General features: G+C 42.1%; 1 protein-coding gene across 3 annotated transcripts in view; it reads left to right on the top strand.

Annotated features, from left to right (window-relative positions):
- Positions 1-21,224, top strand: part of LOC143784580 (uncharacterized) — a 54,858-nt gene that overhangs the window by 21,888 nt on the left and 11,746 nt on the right. The gene's annotated exons all lie outside the window — the stretch shown is intronic.

Below are 21,224 nucleotides of genomic sequence, written 5' to 3'. Positions count from 1 at the left end.
GCAGACTCCAACAGGTTTTCTTCAAGAATGGTCCTGTATTTGGCTCCATCCATCTTCCCATCAATTTTAACCATCTTCTCTGTCCCTGCTGAAGAAAAGCAGGACCAAACCATGATGCTGCCACCACCATGTTTGACAGTGGGGATGGTGTGTTCAGCGAGATGAGCTGTGTTGCCTTTACACCAAACATATCGTTTGGCATTGTTGCCAAAAATTCCGATTTTGGTTTCATCTGACCAGAGCACCTTCTTCCACATGTTTGGTGTCTCCCAGGTGGCTTGTTGCAAACTTCAAACAACACTTTTTATGGATATCTTTGAGAAATGGCTTTCTTCTTGCCACTCTTCCATAAAGGCCAGATTTGTGCAGTGTACGACTGATTGTTGTCCTATGGACAGACTGTCCCACCTCAGCTATAGATCTCTGCAGTTCATCCACAGTGATCATGGGCCTCTTGGCTGCATCTCTGATCAGTCTTCTCCTTGTTTGAGATGGAAGTTTAGAGGGACGGTTGGGTCTTGGTAGATTTGCAGTGGTATGATACTCCTTCCCTTTCTATATGATTGCTTGCACAGTGCTCCTTGGGATGTTTAAAGTTTTGGAAATCATTTTGTATCCAAATCCGGCTTTAAACTTCTCCACCACAGTATCACGGTCCTGCCTGTTGTGTTCTTTGGTCTTCATGATGCTCTCGGTGCTTCAAACAGAACCCTGAGACTATCACAGAGCAGGTGCATTTATACGGAGACTTGATTACACACAGGTGGATTATATTTATCATCATTAGGCATTTAGGACAACACTGGATCATTCAGAGATCCACAATGAACTTCTGGAGGGAGTTTGCTGCACTGAAAGTAAAGGGGCCGAATAATATTGCACGCCCCACTTTTCAGTTTTTGAATTTCCACAAAAATTTAAAATAACCAATAAATTTCGTTCAACTTCACAATTGTGTTCCTCTTGTTGTTGATTCTTCACCAAAAATTTACATTTGGTATCTTTATGTTTGAAGCATGATATGTGGGAAAAGGTTGAAAAGTTCCAGGGAGCTGAATACTTTCGCAAGGCACTGTAAATAGTTCAGAATGACTATATAATAATAATAATAATAATACATTTTCAGCAAATATTGTAACACTAACCTTTTTTTATAGCAACATTATGTTTAATTTAATGTAGCAACACAAATAAATAAATGAGAGAACGTTGCAGAATGAATGAATAAACATTACAGAATGAAGAAATGATACTTTTTTCCACGATCTGATTGTGATTATTGGGACATCTGTAGTACAATGGCTGGACTTTGTATTGAGTTGCTTTGCTTTTTTCTTCTAAAACGCGTTTCCCAGCAAAACAGCTATAAATGTCCGAAGATCCTGAGAGCTATTTAAAAAGTTAATTTCATGAAGCTCCATGGACAGAGACGGTCAGCCTCTCCCCACACGAAAATGCCTGAAATCAGGGAACAATTGATTGCATTGAACTGCAAAGTAAATGGAAAGACTTTTGGGTTAGTGTCCCTTTAAGTGGATGATCAGTAGCTTCTCCTTTCTCTGACCGTAGAATTGGTGTGAAGAATCCGGCTCTGTTACAAGTATCCATAGACAAGTAGATATTGATATATTGTGAAGTGCATCTCACACGGAGCATATGTGATGTGAGCCACTTATTTCCTGCATGCTGAATAGCTGATCTGCGCAGCAGGCGAGGTAGGCGTGCGGGCAATGTTGTGACAGTGCTGGAAAATGACAATTGTGGATTTTTTAAATATTTTTTTTCCCTAGAAATCTTCCAACAATGTTAAAGCGGATCTGTTACCAGATTTCCCAATACAAAATGGAGAAAGTATTACAGCGTATGCATCTCTTAGACCTGATGAGGCCGATGTACTTACTTTGAAAATCCATGTAAGAATGTCTCTCTTCTCCATTGTGAAAGTTTCTTCTAGGCACACTTGCACAAGATTAAAGTCAAGTGTATGAGTAGCTAGTTATACCAGACAGGTGATAATAATGGTCATCATTTTCCATATGTAGGTTGAAACATAGTCATTGATTGAAACAGGAACAGCCACGTAAGAGGCTTAAAACTGGGTGAGGAACAGCCAAAATGTGCTACAGAGGTGAGGTTGTGGAAGACAGTTTCATGTCAACACTCATATATGTTGGTAAGACTGAAAGGAGCAGCAAGACAGAAGGTAGTTATACAGCATCAGCAAGGTCTCTCCCAAGCAAGGATTTCACTGCAGACTGGGTTTTAAGATGTGCGTTTCAAGCTTTTTTCATGTTGAAATGAGTATAGACTATAGACAAAGTGATCAGCCAAGGAAACTTATTGCAACAGATGAAAGACACATAATTGGTAGAAGTTTAGCAGTGCCATCAGCTCAGAACTGGCAGAAAACAGTTTGACCCAGCTATACTTACAGTGGTGTAAAAAACTGTTTGCCCCCTTCCTGATTTCCTGTTCTTTTGCATGTTCGTCACACTTAAATGTTTCAGATCAGCAAACAAATTTAAATATCAGACAAAGAGAACACAAGCAATGACAAAATGCAGTTTATAAATGAAGTTCGTTATTATTAAGGGAAAAAGAAATCCAAACCTACAGGGCACTTTACAGCATTTCTTCCACACCTGCCTAAAACATTTGGACAGTGTTGTATTTATGTAGATAATGTATTTTATAATTGAGTATCTGGTTTGGCTTTTATCCTAAGTTGTGTGTCAAGGCTCAATAATGACTTTTAGTTTTGCAATTTCCAATAGTTATTATTAATAATAAATAATAATCATAAATTTTTATTTATATAGCGCCAACATATTCCGCAGCACTTTACAATTATAGAGGGGACTTGTACAGACAATAGACATTACAGCATAACAGAAATCACAGTTCAAAACAGATACCAGGAGGAATGAGGGCCCTGCTCGCAAGCTTACAAACTATGAGGAAAAGGGGAGACACGAGAGGTGGATGGTAACAATTGCTTTAGTTATTTGGACCAGCCATAGTGTAAGGCTCGGGTGTTCATGTAAAGCTGCATGAACCAGTTATCAGCCTAAGTATGTAGTAGTACAGACACAGAGTGCTATTAACTGCATTAAGTGTATGAGAACATGATGGAGGAACCTGATTATGGTTTAAGTTTTTTTAATGGTCATACAGGGATAGTTAGGTTAATGCGTTGAGGTGGTAGGCCAGTCTGAACAAATGACTTTTAGGCCACGCTTAAAACTGTGGGGCTTGGGGATTAATCGTATTAACCTAGGTAGTGCATTCCAAGGAATTTGTGCAGCATGTGAGAAGTCTTAGAGATGGGAGTGGGAGGTTCTGAGTATTGAGGATGCTAACCGGAGGTCATTAGCAGAACGGAGAGCACGGGTAGGGTGGTAGACTGAGACCAGAGAGGAGATGTAGGGTGGTGCTGAGCCATGGAGTGCTTTGTGGATGAGGGTAGTAGTTTTGTGCTGGATTCTGGAGTGGATGGGTAGCCAGTGTAATGACTGGCACAAGGTAGAGGCATCGGTGTAACGGTTGGCGATGGTATGATCCTGGCTGCAGCATTCAGGACAGATTGGAGCGGGGAGAGTTTGGTAAGAGGGAGGCCGATTAGTAGAGAGTTACAATAGTCCAGATGAGAATGAATAAGTGAGACAGTAAGAGTTTTTGCAGAGTCGAAAGTAAGAAAGGGGCGAATTCTAGAAATGTTTTTGAGGTGCAGATTAGAAGAGCGAGCCAGTGATCGGATGTGGGGGGTGAATGAAAGCTCGGAATCAAGGATGACCCCAAGGCAGCGGGCATGTTGCTTGGGAGTAATGGTGGAACCGCACACGGAAATGGCAATGTCGGGCAAAAGTAGGTTAGTAGAGGGAGGAAACACAAAGAGTTCTGTTTTTGACAGGTTCAGTTAGGCATTAGACATTAAGTCCTCTTCCTCTGTAAAGAGGCTATTTGCATATTTAAATGATCAGAGGAGCACTACATAGCCTATAAGCCTGCTTAGGCTGACTTGGAACTCGCCACAGGGAAAAATGCTTCCACTTAGTCAAACAAGCATAAATGTTTATTTTAATCCAGAGCTGTTATAACAGCTACACTGCTCAGTACCTTTTGTATAACATCTTTCATGCTGTTGGTGCTTCTAAACCTTGTTATATAGAAAATCATGGCATCTTCATGTCTTTGTTTGCAGTGAATGGGAGACTTAATTGCCGCTAGTTTCCACCCACTAGCACAAGGAGAACTGAAAATTAGAAATATAGCACACAAAGGGTAAAAGTGATTAAAAATGCAGGATAGAAGTCGTATAGTGACCAGTAATAATGTTATTCCTCATGTATAGCTTATTCTGAAACATCACCTGGAAGGACAGGTACACTTTCAGTATAAACCAGGAGAACATTTATGCTTCATCCTGATGGTGCCCAGCTTGGCCTTTTTCCAATATGAAACACATGCCAATCCTGATAATAATTTCCGAGCATGCTGAATGTCTATAAGTCATACATGTGATATGAGAGGTTTCCTCTTACTCGTCCACTTAGCACTAGATTAATGTGGCCACTGTAGTGAATTGTGCAGTGGCCACTCGCCTTTGTCCTGTAGCCTTAGTCTCCGGTGTCAGTTATCGGTCAGTGGACGTACATCGTAAACCTGTAAATCAGATCTGTGAAAGTCAGCGGCTACAAATCCAACACTGAGTGGAATGAAAGAGACCTGTTATCTGCAGAGTTATGTAAGACGGTCATGTGGATGCAGATTCTCATTCGGAAAGAGTCAGAATAGCCTGTATCATGACACATCGCCTTGTGACTTCTTTTCTTCTTATTCTGATAAACAAGGTCTTTAGGGTGTTGTCAGACAATGAGAGCGTCCAGAGCTGTGAGAAAACAGAGTCACCTAAGGATCCACAGGAAATCCAGTACAACTCCATCGGGGGTTGTTACCCAACTGTCCCCAATTCTGGCTGGGCAGCACGGTGGTTCAGTGGTTAGCACTGTTGCTTTGGGGTTCTGGGTTCAAATCTCATCGAGGACAACATCTGCAAGGAGTTTGCATGTTCTCCTTGTGTTTGCGTCGGTTTCCTCCGGGTTCTCCGGTTTCCTCCCACACTCCAAAGACATACTGATAGGGAACCTAGATTATGAGCCCCATCGGAGACCGTGATGCGACTTCTCTGCCCTCTGCTCCTCAGCACTCGGTGACCCCGTTCAGCAATGTTACATGGTCACCGCTTCTACTTTTCCATAATACCGCTCACAGTTGTGATCGTGTTTCAATGCTACTCGGCTCTGCTATTCACCGTGCACTTTCTGAACGTGAAAGAGCATTTTCACCGCCATCTTTTTATACGAATTAAAATATTTATTTTACATCGACCCTAAAATTTGATTACATTTAAAAGTAAATCCAATTAAACAATTGAATGACTTGATGAATGCTTGTACTCGGTCTGCAACGTCCGGGAGTCCAGGCTGCTTTTGTGAACACCGAGAGCCCTGACACCTGTTTATTGAGCTCAAATGATTTCTGTGGCCTTTCAAATATCGCCTCCAATTATCGTGTTTTTGTGCATTTCAGGCTTTTCTCTAATAACAATGTGTTGACTAAAGTTTGACATAACCTGCCGAGAAAAGCGAGAGCTGCAGGTTTCATGAAGCCTAATTAACACTGTTCTTAAATAGAGCTTACCTCGCCTACAAGATTATATATACGTATATATTTATATAGCGACAGATCAGACTTCTTTGTTATTATTATGTTGATAAATTTAATGTTCAGCTAAATAAATCCATCCATCTATATCTAGATACAGTATCTCATATCTATCTATATAAAAAAAAATCAGGCAGCGCTTCCGAATGGTCACATTGAAAAAAATTGTAAAAAGAAGTCCGCATTAAAATTTTATGTACATTCATATGAAAAAAGCCAACATCGAAGAAAAAACCAGACGCGTTTCGATCGTGTTCCTGTGCTCTTAATCCAAGGCTCAGATTTCCATCGTTTCTTACGTCTAATCAGGACGGAGATCCGTTCATCTGCCACAGGTGGATATCCATGCGGTGAGACTTTTTTTTTAACCATGTTTCTTAAACAGTGAAAAAATATTGATTTATTCTATGCCAAAGTATACACCGCTCTAGCTCCGAGACCGAGCCTTTCCCCCGAGAAAAGGGCGCCATACACATTAGACTAATGTTGGCCGAACCCGCCGATATCGACAGGTTTGACAGCCAGTCTAATATATATAGCGAGCCCCCAAATCACTCCCGACAGATGATGCTGGGGGAATAAAGGATCAGGCATGTCCAGAACACTGAAAGACACTGCAACAGGTTTTTCAAGGTAAATTAAAAAAGTATACAAAAATCACTCTTTTTTTAGAGATGTGCAAAAAGAATCACACTTTCCTGGTCCTATAGTCAGGTTGGAAGTCCAAGGCAGCTGGACCAGAGCTACAGTGGAGAAAATAAGTATTTGATACACTGCAGATTCTGCAAGTTTTCCCATCTACAAAGAATGGAGAGGTCTGTAATTTTTATTATTTTTTATTTGTAATTAATTTGCATTTTATTGCCTGAAATAAGCATTTGATCAACTACTAACCAGGAAAAATTCTGGCTTTCACAGACCTGTTAGTTTTTCTTTAAGAAACCCTCAGACTCTGCACTCATTACCTGTATTAATTGCATCTGTTTGAACTCATTACCTGTATAAAAGACACCTGTCCACACAATCAATCACACTCCAACCTCTCCACCATGGCCAAGACCAAAGAGCTGTCTAAGGACAATGGGGACAAAGATTGTAGACCTGCACAAGCCTGGGATGGGCTACAGGACAATAGGCAAGCAGCTTGGTGAGAAGGCAACAACTGTTGGCACAATTATTAGAAAATGGAAGAAACACGAGATGACTGTCAATCTTCCTCGGTTGGGGGCTCCATGCAAAATCTCACCTCGTGGGGTAAGAATGATTCTGAGAAAGGTCAGGAATCAGCGCAATACAACATGGGAGGACCTGGTCAATGACCTGAAGAGCACTGGGACCACAGTCTCAGAAATTACTGCTAGTAACACACTATGCTATCATGCAGTAAAATCCTGCAGGGCATGCAAGGATCCTCTGCTCATGCCAGCACATGTCTAGGCCCATTTGAAGTTTGCCAGTGGCCATCTGGATGATCCAGAGGAGGCATGGGAGAAAGTCATGTGGTCAGATGAGACCAAAATAGAACTCTTTGGTACCAACTCCACTCGCCGTGTTTGGAGGAAGAAGAAGGATGAGAACAACCCCAAGAACACCGTCCCAACAGTGAAGCATGGTGGGGGAAACTTCGTACTTTTCTGCAAAGGGGAGAGGTTGACAGCACCGTATTGAAAGGAGGATAGATGGGGTCTTGTATCGCAAGATTTTGGCCAGCAACCTCCTTCCCTCATTAAGAGCATTGAAGATGGGTTGTGGCTGGGTCTTCCAGCATAACAATAACCCAAAAAACACAGCCAGGGCAGCTAAGGAGTGCACCGTAAGAAGCATTTCAAGGTCATGGAGTGGCCTTGCCAGTCTCCAGACCTGAACCCAATAGAAAATCTTTTGAAGGAGCTGAAACTCTATGTTGTCCAGTGACAGCCCAGAGTCCTTAAAGATCTGAAGAAGATCTGTATGTAGGAGAGGGCCACAATCCCTGCTGCAGTGTGTGCAAGCTTGGTGAAGAAATACAGAAAACATCTGACCAGTTTCTGGACCAAATATTACGTTCTGTTTTTCTATTGTATCAAATACTTAGTTCATGCAATAAAATGTAAATTAATGATGTAAAACAATGTGATTTGCTGGATTTTTTTTAAGATTCTGTCTCTCACAGTTGAAGTGCACCTACGATAAAAATTACAGACCTCTCCATTCTTGTAGGTAGGAAACCTTGCAAAATCGGCAGAGTACGAAATACTTATTTTCCCACTGTACGTGAACCTCATACTACCTGTTGGCACCCCCTGATTATCAGACTCATCGTGACATATTGTTGCGAGATGAAGGTACACAAAATACTGGCAGGTGGGGGAAGGACTTTGGTTAGACAGCCACGGACCCCTGATGTGGCCACTGGTCCAGGGTCTTGAAAATCTTTTTGCTCAACTCAATAGAAGTTATGACCTCCAGAATGCAGAGAAACAAAACATTTTAAGTTGAGGTTTATTTTCTAGGTCCTTTATTCCTGGTCTTCTTGGGTTTAAACATGAAAAATGAATTTACTGTATTTGATAATATCCATGAAAACTTTAATATGAACTTAAACCTGTGCGAAAACTTTTCAGAAAGCGCAATTATCCTGCAAAGAACAACGGCCACATTTCTAATATTCTTATGCGTTTAGATTTGTAACCTTACTTTTTACTATTTGGCCTGTGCTCGGCGTCCAAAAATGTGCTTAATATGATTGAAGTGCTGGCAACGTACAAATCAAACAGCCATTTCCAAGCTCTTTGTAAGTTTGAAAACCAAAACTATGTTTCAGGGAAATAATTGTGTTTCCAAGTGTGTGGTTTTGTAAAGCCGTTAGTTTCATGTGCACTTTTGGTGCCAAATACCAAATTCTCTGCCTTGCATAAAATACAGCAAAAATTACAACGAGCAAAAAAAAAGAAAGTTTTGCGAAAACAATCATTAGTAAATTTTTCTCTTTCATCTTTTACAATATAGTATTTGTTTGGCCCCACACATGAAATATTTGTATTCTATAAATATAGAGGAATGTTAACAAGTTGTTCAACGGGACTTTGCCGGGACAACTACATGAATGCATAGAAAATTCTACATCCCATTTACGTTGGGTATTCAACATTGACTTTATTGTGCTTTTAAAGGGGATGTGATATCAGAAAATGAGTTAAATTGTTAAAATCAGCTTTTCGTGTTACATGTATTTTGTAAAAAAATTTGGCAAAAAAAAAAATTTAGTAATTTTGCCATTTTTGACACTGGCCACAATGGCTTTTTTAGACTCATGCTTCTTGTCATTTCAGGAACAGTTTTCAGCAGGCTCCTTATGTCAGAGACAAGATTGTAATGACTAATAAAACCTCTATACACAGCTGACAGCTGATAACACAAGAAATCACAACAGATGATGTCACAGCTCACCTCCTCCCCTTCCTGCACAATGACCCTTTCACATGCTCATTGGCTGCTCATTTAATATAAAAGGATACGTTTAGAGTCTGTTCATTGCTGCTAATGTACAGTGCCTAAAAGTAGTATTCAACTCCCTGCAGATTTAGCAGGTTTAATAAGATGCAAATAAGTTAGAGCCTTCAAACTTCAAACAAGAGCAGGATTTATTAACAGATGCATAAATCTTACAAACCAAAAAGTTTTGTTGCTCAGTTAAATTTTTATAAATTTTAAACATAAAAGTGTTGGTCAATTATTATTCAACCCCTAGGTTTAATATTTTGTGGAATAACCTTTGTTTGCAATTACAGCTAATAATCGTCTTTTATAAGACCTGATCAGGCCGGCACAGGTCTCTGGAGTTATCTTGGCCCACTCCTCCATGCAGATCTTCTCCAAGTTATCTAGGTTCTTTGGGTGTCTCATGTGGACTTTAATCTTGAGCTCTTTCCACAAGTTTTCAATTGGGTTAAGGTCAGGAGACTGACTAGGCCACTGCAACACCTTGATTTTTTGCCTCTTGAACCAGGCCTTGGTTTTCTTGGCTGTGTGCTTTGGGTCGTTGTCTTGTTGGAAGATGAAATGATGACCCATCTTAAGATCCTTGATGGAGGAGCGGAGGTTCTTGGCCAAAATCTCCAGGTAGGCCGTGCTATCCATCTTCCCATGGATGCGGACCAGATGGCCAGGCCCCTTGGCTGAGAAACAGCCCCACAGCATGATGCTGCCACCACCATGCTTGACTGTGGGGATGGTATTATTGGGGTCGTATGCAGTGCCATCCAGTCTCCAAATGTCACGTGTGTGGTTGGCACCAAAGATCTCGATCTTGGTCTCATCAGACCAGAGAACCTTGAACCAGTCAGTCTCAGAGTCCTCCAATGTTATGACCCCAATGGCAGAGGGTCTCAGGAATAATGCTAAGTCAGTAAATACAGAAAACCAGCTCATAGGGCAGTGGTAACTAGGCTGACCATATAACTAATCCTAGCACCACAAATACCAGCAGCCAGGGAACGTTCCTACGTTGATCCTAGACGTCTCGCGCCAGCCGGAGAGCTAACTACCCCTAGAAGGGAAAAGAAAGAGCTTTCTTGCCTCCAGAGGAAATACCCCAAAAAGTTGGATAGAAGCCCCCCACAAATAATAACGGTGAGGTAAGAGGAAAAGACAAACATAAGAATGAGCTAGGAATTTAGCAAAGAGAGGCCCACTAGCTAATAGCAGAATATAGAAAGATAACTTATATGGTCAGCAAAAAAATCCTATCAAAAATATCCACACTGGAAATTCAAGAACCCCCGAACCGTCTAACGGCCCGGGGGGAGAACACCAGCCCCCTAGAGCTTCCAGCAAGGACAGGAATCACATTTAGTACAAGCTGGACAAAAATGATAGCAAACAAATAACCCAAAAAACAAAGAAGCAAGACTTAGCTTAATTTAACATGAACCAGGACCAGCAAACAGGAGCAAACAGAATGTGTCTGATAACACCGATGCCAGGCACTGGACTAAGGTTCCAGGAGGTTTATATAGCAACACCCCTGAAGTAACGACCCAGCTGGGTGCAGACAGAGGGAAGGAAATCCCAGAGTCATATCACTAGTAACCACTAGAGGGAGCCAAAAAAGTCTAATTCACAACAGTACCCCCCCCTTAAGGAGGGGTCACCGAACCCTCACCAAGACCACCAGGGCGATCAGGATGAGCAGCGTGAAAGGCACGAACCAAATCGGCCGCATGCACATCAGAGGCAACCACCCAGGAATTATCCTCCTGACCATAACCCTTCCACTTGACCAAATACTGAAGCCTCCGCCTGGAGAGACGAGAATCCAAGATCTTCTCCACCACGTACTCCAACTCGCCCTCAACCAACACCGGAGCAAGAGGCTCAGCAGAAGGAACCACAGGCACAACGTAGCGTCGTAACAAAGACCTATGGAACACGTTGTGAATGGCAAACGAAACCGGAAGATCCAAGCGAAAGGACACAGGATTAAGGATTTCCAATATCTTGTAAGGACCGATGAAGTGAGGCTTAAATTTAGGAGAGGAGACCTTCATAGGAACAAATCGAGAAGACAGCCACACCAAATCCCCAACACGAAGTCGGGGACCCACACCGCGGCGGCGGTTGGCAAAACGCTGAGCCTTCTCCTGTGACAACTTCAAGTTGTCCATCACATGATTCCAGATCTGCTGCAACCTATCCACCACAGAATCTACTCCAGGACAGTCAGAAGGCTCCACATGTCCCGAGGAAAAACGAGGATGGAAACCAGAGTTGCAGAAAAATGGCGAAACCAAAGTAGCGGAACTAGCCCGATTATTTAGGGCAAACTCAGCCAACGGCAAGAAGGTCACCCAATCATCCTGATCTGCCGAAACAAAACACCTCAAGTAAGCTTCCAGAGTCTGATTAGTTCGCTCAGTTTGTCCATTAGTCTGAGGATGAAAGGCAGACGAGAACGATAAATCAATGCCCATCCTAGCACAAAAGGATCGCCAGAACCTGGAAACAAACTGGGATCCTCTGTCAGACACAATATTCTCAGGAATGCCGTGTAAACGAACCACATTCTGAAGGAACACAGGAACCAGATCGGAAGAGGAAGGCAGCTTAGGCAAAGGCACCAAATGGACCATTTTTGAAAAGCGATCACATACCACCCAGATGACAGACATACCCCGAGACACTGGGAGATCAGAAATGAAATCCATGGAAATATGTGTCCAAGGCCTCTTCGGGACAGGCAAGGGCAAGAGCAACCCACTGGCACGGGAACAGCAAGGCTTAGCTCGAGCACAAGTCCCACAGGACTGCACAAATGACCGTACATCCCGTGACAAGGAAGGCCACCAAAATGACCTAGCCACCAGATCTCTGGTGCCAAAAATTCCCGGATGACCTGCCAACACCGAGGAATGAACCTCGGAAATGACTCTGCTGGTCCACTTATCAGGAACAAACAGTCTGTCAGGTGGACAAGAGTCAGGTCTACCAGCTTGAAATCTCTGCAACACACGTCGCAAATCAGGAGAAATGGCTGACAAAATAACTCCTTCTTTAAGAATACCAACAGGTTCTGTGACTCCAGGAGAGTCAGGCACAAAGCTCCTTGAAAGAGCATCAGCTTTCACATTCTTTGAACCTGGTAAATACGAGACCACAAAGTCAAAACGGGAGAAAAACAATGACCAGCGGGCCTGTCTAGGATTCAAGCGTTTAGCAGACTCGAGATACATCAAATTTTTGTGATCAGTCAAGACCACCACACGATGCTTAGCACCCTCGAGCCAATGACGCCACTCCTCAAATGCCCACTTCATGGCCAGTAATTCCCGATTGCCCACATCATAATTCCGCTCAGCAGGCGAAAACTTCCTAGAGAAGAAAGCACATGGTCTCATTACCGAGCAACCAGGGCCTCTCTGTGACAAAACGGCCCCTGCCCCAATCTCAGAAGCATCCACCTCGACCTGAAAGGGAAGTGAGACATCAGGCTGGCACAAAACAGGCGCCGAAGTAAACCGGCGCTTCAACTCCTGGAACGCCTCCACGGCTGCAGGAGCCCAGTTAGCAACATCAGAATCTTTCTTGGTCATATCCGTCAAAGGTTTAACAACGCTAGAAAAATTAGCGATAAAACGACGGTAGAAGTTAGCAAAACCCAAGAACTTCTGAAGACTCTTAACTGACGTGGGTTGAGTCCACTCATGAATAGCTCGGACCTTGACTGAGTCCATCTCCACAGCAGAAGGGGAAAAAATAAACCCCAAAAAGGGAACTTTCTGTACTCCAAAGAGACACTTTGAGCCTTTAACAAACAAGGCATTCTCACGCAAAACCTGAAACACCATCCTGACCTGCTCCACATGTGAGTCCCAATCTTCAGAGAAAACCAGAATATCGTCCAGATAAACAATCATAAATTTATCCAGATACTTCCGGAAAATATCATGCATAATGGACTGAAATACTGAGGGAGCATTAGAAAGCCCGAAAGGCATCACCAAGTACTCAAAATGACCTTCGGGCGTATTAAATGCAGTCTTCCATTCATCACCTTGCTTAATGCGCACAAGGTTGTATGCACCACGAAGATCTATCTTGGTGAACCACTTGGCACCCTTAATCCGGGCAAACAAGTCCGACAAGAGAGGCAAAGGATACTGAAATTTTACAGTGATTTTATTCAGTAGCCGATAGTCAATACAAGGTCTCAAAGATCCGTCCTTCTTAGCCACAAAAAAGAATCCCGCACCAAGAGGGGAAGAGGATGGACGGATATGCCCCTTCTCCAGAGACTCCTTGATATATGAACGCATTGCGGCATGCTCAGGTACTGACAGATTAAATAATCTTCCCTTAGGAAATTTACTACCTGGAATCAAATCTATGGCGCAGTCACAGTCCCTATGAGGAGGCAGAGCACTGGATCTGGACTCACTGAATACATCCTGATAATCAGACAAATACTCAGGAACTTCCGAAGGAGTAGAGGAAGCAATAGACACCGGCGGGGAATCAGCATGAATTCCCTGACAGCCCCAACTTGACACAGACATTGCCTTCCAATCCAGGACTGGATTGTGGGTCTGTAACCATGGCAGACCCAAAACGACCAAATCATGCATTTTATGCAGAACAAGAAAACGAATCACCTCCCGATGTTCAGGAGTCATGCACATGGTCACCTGCGTCCAAAACTGCGGTTTATTTTCCGCCAATGGCGTAGCATCAATACCTCTAAGAGGAATAGGATTTACCAACGGTTCAAGAACAAAACCACAGCGCTTGGCAAATGACAGATCCATAAGACTCAGGGCGGCACCTGAATCCACAAACGCCATAACAGGGTAAGAAGACAAAGAGCAAATTAAAGTCACAGACAAAATAAATTTAGGTTGCAAATTACCAATGGCGACAGGACTAACAACCCTTGTTAGGCGTTTAGAGCATGCTGATATAACATGTGTAGAATCACCACAGTAAAAACACAACCCATTCTGACGTCTATGATTTTTCCGTTCATTTCTAGTCTGAATTCTATCACATTGCATTAAATCAGGTGTTTGTTCAGACAACACCACCAGAGGATTAGCGGTTTTGCGCTCTCGCAAACGCCGGTCAATTTGAATAGCAAGCGCCATAGAATCATTCAGACTTGTAGGAATGGGGAAACCCACCATCACATTCTTAATGGCTTCAGAAAGGCCATTTCTGAAATTTGCGGCCAGAGCACACTCATTCCACTGAGTAAGCACGGACCATTTCCGAAATTTTTGGCAATACACTTCAGCTTCATCCTGACCCTGAGAAATAGCCAGCAAGGCTTTTTCTGCCTGAATTTCAAGATTGGGTTCCTCGTAAAGCAATCCGAGCGCCAGAAAAAATGCATCAATATTCGCCAATGCCGGATCTCCTGGCGCTAGCGAGAAAGCCCAATCCTGAGGGTCGCCCCGTAAAAAAGAAATAACAATTTTAACTTGCTGAGCAGAATCTCCAGATGAACGGGGTCTCAGAGAAAGAAACAATTTACAATTATTCTTGAAATTCCTAAACCTAAATCGATCTCCAGAAAACAATTCCGGAATAGGTATTTTAGGTTCAGACATAGGACTACTGGTAACAAAATCTTGTATACCCTGCACACGAGCTGCCAGCTGGTCAACACTTGTAATCAAGGTCTGCACATTCATGTCTGCAGCAAGCACACGCCACTCAAAGGTAAAGGGGAGGAAGAGAAGGAAGGAAAAAAAAAAACCTCAGAATTTCCTTTCTTATTATCCCACTTCTGCAATGCTTTAAACATTCAATATTGGCCTGGCATACTGTTATGACCCCAATGGCAGAGGGTCTCAGGAATAATGCTAAGTCAGTAAATACAGAAAACCAGCTCATAGGGCAGTGGTAACTAGGCTGACCATATAACTAATCCTAGCACCACAAAGACCAGCAGCCAGGGAACGTTCCTACGTTGATCCTAGACGTCTCGCGCCAGCCGGAGAGCTAACTACCCCTAGAAGGGAAAAGAAAGACCTTTCTTGCCTCCAGAGGAAATACCCCAAAAAGTTGGATAGAAGCCCCCCACAAATAATAACGGTGAGGTAAGAGGAAAAGACAAACATAAGAATGAGCTAGGAATTTAGCAAAGAGAGGCCCACTAGCTAATAGCAGAATATAGAAAGATAACTTATATGGTCAGCAAAAAAATCCTATCAAAAATATCCACACTGGAAATTCAAGAACCCCCGAACCGTCTAACGGCCCGGGGGGAGAACACCAGCCCCTAGAGCTTCCAGCAAGGACAGGAATCACATTTAGTACAAGCTGGACAAAAATGATAGCAAACAAATAACCCAAAAAACAAAGAAGCAAGACTTAGCTTAATTTAACGCGAACCAGGACCAGCAAACAGGAGCAAACAGAATGTGTCTGATAACACCGATGCCAGGCACTGGACTAAGGTTCCAGGAGGTTTATATAGCAACACCCCTGAAGTAACGACCCAGCTGGGTGCAGACAGAGGGAAGGAAATCCCAGAGTCATATCACTAGTAACCACTAGAGGGAGCCAAAAAAGTCTAATTCACAACACTCCAAGTGATCATGAGCAAACTGTAGACGAGCCTTGACATGACGCTTTGAAAGTAAAGGTACCTTACGGGCTCGTCTGGAACGGAGACCATTGCGGTGGAGTACGTTACTTATGGTATTGACTGAAACCAATGTCCCCACTGCCATGAGATCTTCCCGGAGCTCCTTCCTTGTTGTCCTTGGGTTAGCCTTGACTCTTCGGACAAGCCTGGCCTCGGCACGGGAGGAAACTTTCAAAGGCTGTCCAGGCCGTGGAAGGCTAACAGTAGTTCCATAAGCCTTCCACTTCCGGATGATGCTCCCAACAGTGGAGACAGGTAGGCCCAACTCCTTGGAAAGGGTTTTGTACCCCTTGCCAGCCTTGTGACCCTCCACGATCTTGTCTCTGATGGCCTTGGAATGCTCCTTTGTCTTTCCCATGTTGACCATGTATGAGTGCTGTTCACAAGTTTGGGGAGGGTCTTAAATAGTCAGAAAAGGCTGGAAAAAGAGATAATTAATCCAAACATGTGAAGCTCATTGTTCTTTGTGCCTGAACTACTTCTTAATACTTTAGGGGAACCAAACAGAATTCTGGTGGGTTGAGGGGTTGAATAATAAATAACCCTCTGAAAAAACTTTTCCCAATTTAAAAAAAAAATAAACAAAGAAATAACATTCTTTTTTGCTGCAGTGCATTTCACACTTCCAGGCTGATCTACAGTCCAAATGTCACAATGCCAAGTTAATTCCAAATGTGTAAACCTGCTAAATCTGCAGGGGGTTGAATACTACTTGTAGGCACTGTACGTATTGATTTCCTGAAACAACAGGAAATTCGAGTCTAAAAAAAGCCCTTGTGGCCGCTGTGAGAATTGCTAGATTTTTATTGTTATTTTAGTACAAATTGTTAAAATAATTAAAAAAAGTATATTTAACCCAAAAATCTGATTTAAACAATAATATTTTCTGATGACGCATTCTGATAAAAATTACATCAACTATTATTTTGTCCTCACGACATGTTACTAACAGCAGACCGACTTTTGTTTACACTGGTACATACCATCACACCCCTTGTAGTAGGGAACATTATGACCCTCATGCTCTAAAGATGGATTCATGGCTAATCTTGCCTTCACCAAGAAAAAACAAAGTCAGTCCACTGTCCTATCCCTATGGCTAAATATTCAGGCAAAGGCAGAGTGAGTTGTTAGCATCTCTCCTATTAGCCGCACGCTTAGTCAAATGCTCTATCGGCTACTCTAACTCCGCCCCTGAGGATCAGTCAGATCCAATGATCTACTTCTGATTTGCTAAAATAAAGAGACACATATGCATTATACTTAATCGGAATATTTTCTAAAAAAAAATCCTTTTCACTAGATAAGTGAGTGGTTAAACTTGCAGCTGTTTTATCAAATTAACACATTACTTCCCCCTCATTTACTGACCATGGCGGCTGCGTAGCCTGTAAGTGCTTTTCTGAAGTTGGAAGGAGGTAACTGTACTTCAATGATCTTAGCAAGCTTTAAAACAGTGCTTAAGAGCTCAGTAGAAAAGAGCTTGTAAGCACTGCACATCTTCTGCTGTCTAGCAGGGGTGGTCGGTCTCCCAGGCCACGAGCTGTAAACAATAGACAAGTGTTAATATCTTGAGAAGGGCTGAAAAATGTAATAACCAGTAAATTACAAAATTGCTTGCATGTCCAAGCTCTATACAACGAAACCAATTTATCAAGATAGCAATAATCCTTTATGGAGAAACTTTATGTCTAGGAATCACCAGACAACTAGTCTTTTGCTTTGCACTGATGAAGGGCAAAAATAAGCTGAAATAGCTGAATGTAAATGGTGATTCTAGTCTGGTCATACATCCTGGCTTTACTCAGTAGAGAAGAGCTTGTAAGCACTGCACATGTTCTCATGCCTAGCAGGGGTGGTCGGTCTCCCAGGCCACGAGTTGTAAACAAATGGAAAGTTTTAATACCTTGAGAATAGCTTACAAATTTAATAAGCAGTAAATTGCTTGTTATGCTCTTGTTATGATATTGTAGCAACTCACTAAGGAAAATAAGTAACACATTAAAAACGGCAAGTTACTCTGCCGGTTCCTGTACCGACTAGAGATCCTGACCCAACAGTCCCTATTGGTTCCTGTGTGAGCTGAGATAGTCCTAACCACAGACTAGACAATGGCAATTCGGACCTATGCTGCCTGAAAGGCCGCTGAGTGCTTCCTGTTCCTCCTAAAGAACCGGTGGGCAGTTCAGAGTGTGAATTGAAGGGAAAGTGGACTGAAATAGAAAGAGATTCCAGAGTGAGTAAAACAAACTACAAAATACAAAATAAAGGATTAAGTATGTACTGTTAGAGAATATGCTGCCGACTTCCTAAAAAGAAACAGAAAATAGGTGCAGGGTAAAGAACATAAACAGCAGAGAGATAAACCCTAGCTGGTCTTTCACTAACTGGCTTATTGTATAACAGTAGAGCTGAACATCCAAATGAGACTATCACCAGCAGGAAATACCAGCATGGGGAAAGTGGATAAAGCTGCACCCGAAAGGTGATAGGGCAAACAAATGAGTAAATGAAAACACCTGATACCGTGAAAAGAATGAAGGATATCAGGAACTATACACCTCAAGAAAAGGTTTATCTGCTGTGGCTCAGCGGATGGAGAAGTCAATCACAAAGCACAGGCTCAAGGGTTTGAATCGAGATGCATGACAGGTCTATCCAACAAAACCCATTTATCCAAGTTTTACCTTGTGGAATCAGCAGCCAATGAGTCTCTTGCTTAGCCCTGATGAAGAGCAAGAAACCTGAAACAGCTAAATGTAAATTATCATTCTGGTCTGGATATACATCTTGGCATTACTTGTAAGCACTGCAAATGTTCAGCTGACTAGAAGCAGTGGTCGGCCTCTCAGGCACCGTGCTGTAAATAAAAGAAAAGTGTTAATATCTTGAGAACGGCTGACAAATTTAATAAACAGTAAATTGCTAAATTAGTTGTATTTCCAAGCTCTATCCATTCATCCAAGCTATTGTTAATAAAGATAGCAATAATCCTTTAAGAAACTTTACTCTTTAGAATCAGCAGCCAACTAGTCTCTTGCTTTGCACTGATGAAGGGCAAAAATAAGCTGAAATAGCTGAATGTAAATGGTGATTCTAGTCTGGTCATACATCCTGGCTTTACTCAGTAGAGAAGAGCTTGTAAGCACTGCACATGTTCTCATGCCTAGCAGGGGTGGTCGGTCTCCCAGGCCACGAGTTGTAAACAAAAGGAAAGTTTTAATATCTTGAGAATAGCTTACAAATTTAATAAGCAGTAAATTGCTTGTTATGCTCTGGTTATGATATTGTAGCAACTCACTCAGGAAAATAGGTAACACACTAAAAACGGCAACTTACTCTGCCGGTTCCTGTACCGACTAGAGATCCTGACCCAACAGTCCCTATTGGTTCCTATGTGAGCTGAGATAGTCCTAACCACAGACTAGACAATGGCAATTCGGACCTATGCTGCCTGAAAGGCCGCCGAGTGCTTCCTGTTCCTCCTAAAGAACCGGTGGGCAGTTCAGAGTGTGAATTACCTACAGAAGGGAAAGTGTGCTGAAATAGAAAGAGATCCCAGAGTGAGTAATACAAACCACAAAATACAAAATAAAGGATTAAGTATGTACTGTTAGAGAATATGCTGCCGACTTCCTAAAAAGAAACAGAAAATAGGTGCAGGGTAAAGAACATAAACAGCAGAGAGATAAACCCTAGCTGGCCTTTCACTAACTGGCTTATTGTACAACAGTAGAGCTGAACATCCAAATGAGACTATCACCAGCAGGAAATACCAGCATGGGGAAAGTGTATAAAGCTGCACCCGAAAGGTGATAGGGCAAACAAATGAGTAAATGAAAACACCTGATACCGTGAAAAGAATGAAGGATATCAGGAACTAAACACCTCAAGAAAAGGTGTATCTGCTGTGGCTCAGCGGATGGAGAAGTCAATCACAAAGCACAGGCTCAAGGGTTTGAATCGAGATGCATGACAGGTCTATCCAACAAAACCCATTTATCCAAGTTTTACCTTGTGGAATCAGCAGCCAATGAGTCTCTTGCTTTGCCCTGATGAAGAGCAAGAAACCTGAAACAGCTAAATGTAAATTATCATTCTGGTCTGGATATACATCTTGGCATTACTTGTAAGCACTGCAAATGTTCAGCTGACTAGAAGCAGTGGTCGGCCTCTCAGGCACCGTGCTGTAAATAAAAGAAAAGTGTTAATATCTTGAGAACGGCTGACAAATTTAATAAACAGAAAATTGCTAAATTAGTTGTGTTTCCAAGCTCTATCCATTCATCCAGGCTATTGTTAATAAAGATAGCAATAATCCTTTAAGAAACTTTACTCTTTAGAATCAGCAGCCAACTAGTCTCTTGCTTTGCACTGATGAAGGGCAAGGAACCTGAAACGGCTGAATGTAAATAGTGATTCTGATTTGGCTTCACACCCTAATTCATGTGGTAAGGCTAGACTTATAGGATGACTTATAGGCCACTACCTCCTCTAGGTGCTACTAGAGACCCCATTCTCTTCTAGGTGTAGCATAGGCAAGAGTTACCCTCATTTCGACTTTTGAAGGACACATTGTAGAGTTCTTCTAAATTGTATCTTCAGTTGTAGCCATTGTGACAAGCTAGCGAGATATAGAGAAGACAGCGACGATGACATTGAGTAGTCACACACGGCGCTTTTTGATGATATAAGTACATCCTGGCACCCGGCCCATCTCGGATCGAGGAGGAAGGCTTGTTAGTAAATTAACCGACTGCAAACATCACATAACTTCATGCAGGATAGATCATTTAGGCCATAAAGCAAATATACACATGTATTAGACATTTAATTGTCTACATGTTTATCAGGACCCAAGTAAAAGCTTGTCTTCATTAATTATAGAGGGACAGGAATTAATGGTTCGGTATAATTGCCACAAAAGCCTGCCATTATTAATTCTTAACAGTTTAAGGGCTTCAACTTGAGTGATGTGATCTTTTGTATTTGATTCTTTATTTCTCTTTATACATTGGCATGCCTTATCCCATCCCATAAAGATTAATTTGCTGCAGTCAGATGCATAAATAATGAACTTACTTACTCCAAAATGGAGCCAAACAGCATAATCATTAGCAACACTTTAATGCAAACAGCCGAGTTTATCATTATTCATACTGTAGGTAATGTTGATCATTTGGCATTTTATCACAGCTTTAGACCCCATAAAGGTTGCAAAAGAAAATTCTCCTCCGATATATATATATATATATATATATATATATATATATATTATTATTATTATTATTATTATTTATTGTTATAGCGCCATTTATTCCATGGCGCTTTACATGTGAGGAGGGGTATACATAATAAACAAGTACAATAATCT

The sequence above is a fragment of the Ranitomeya variabilis genome, chromosome 7, assembly GCF_051348905.1.
Source record: "Ranitomeya variabilis isolate aRanVar5 chromosome 7, aRanVar5.hap1, whole genome shotgun sequence".
NCBI classification, from domain to species: Eukaryota; Metazoa; Chordata; class Amphibia; order Anura; family Dendrobatidae; genus Ranitomeya; species Ranitomeya variabilis.
This window is presented reverse-complemented; position numbering and strand designations above follow the sequence as displayed.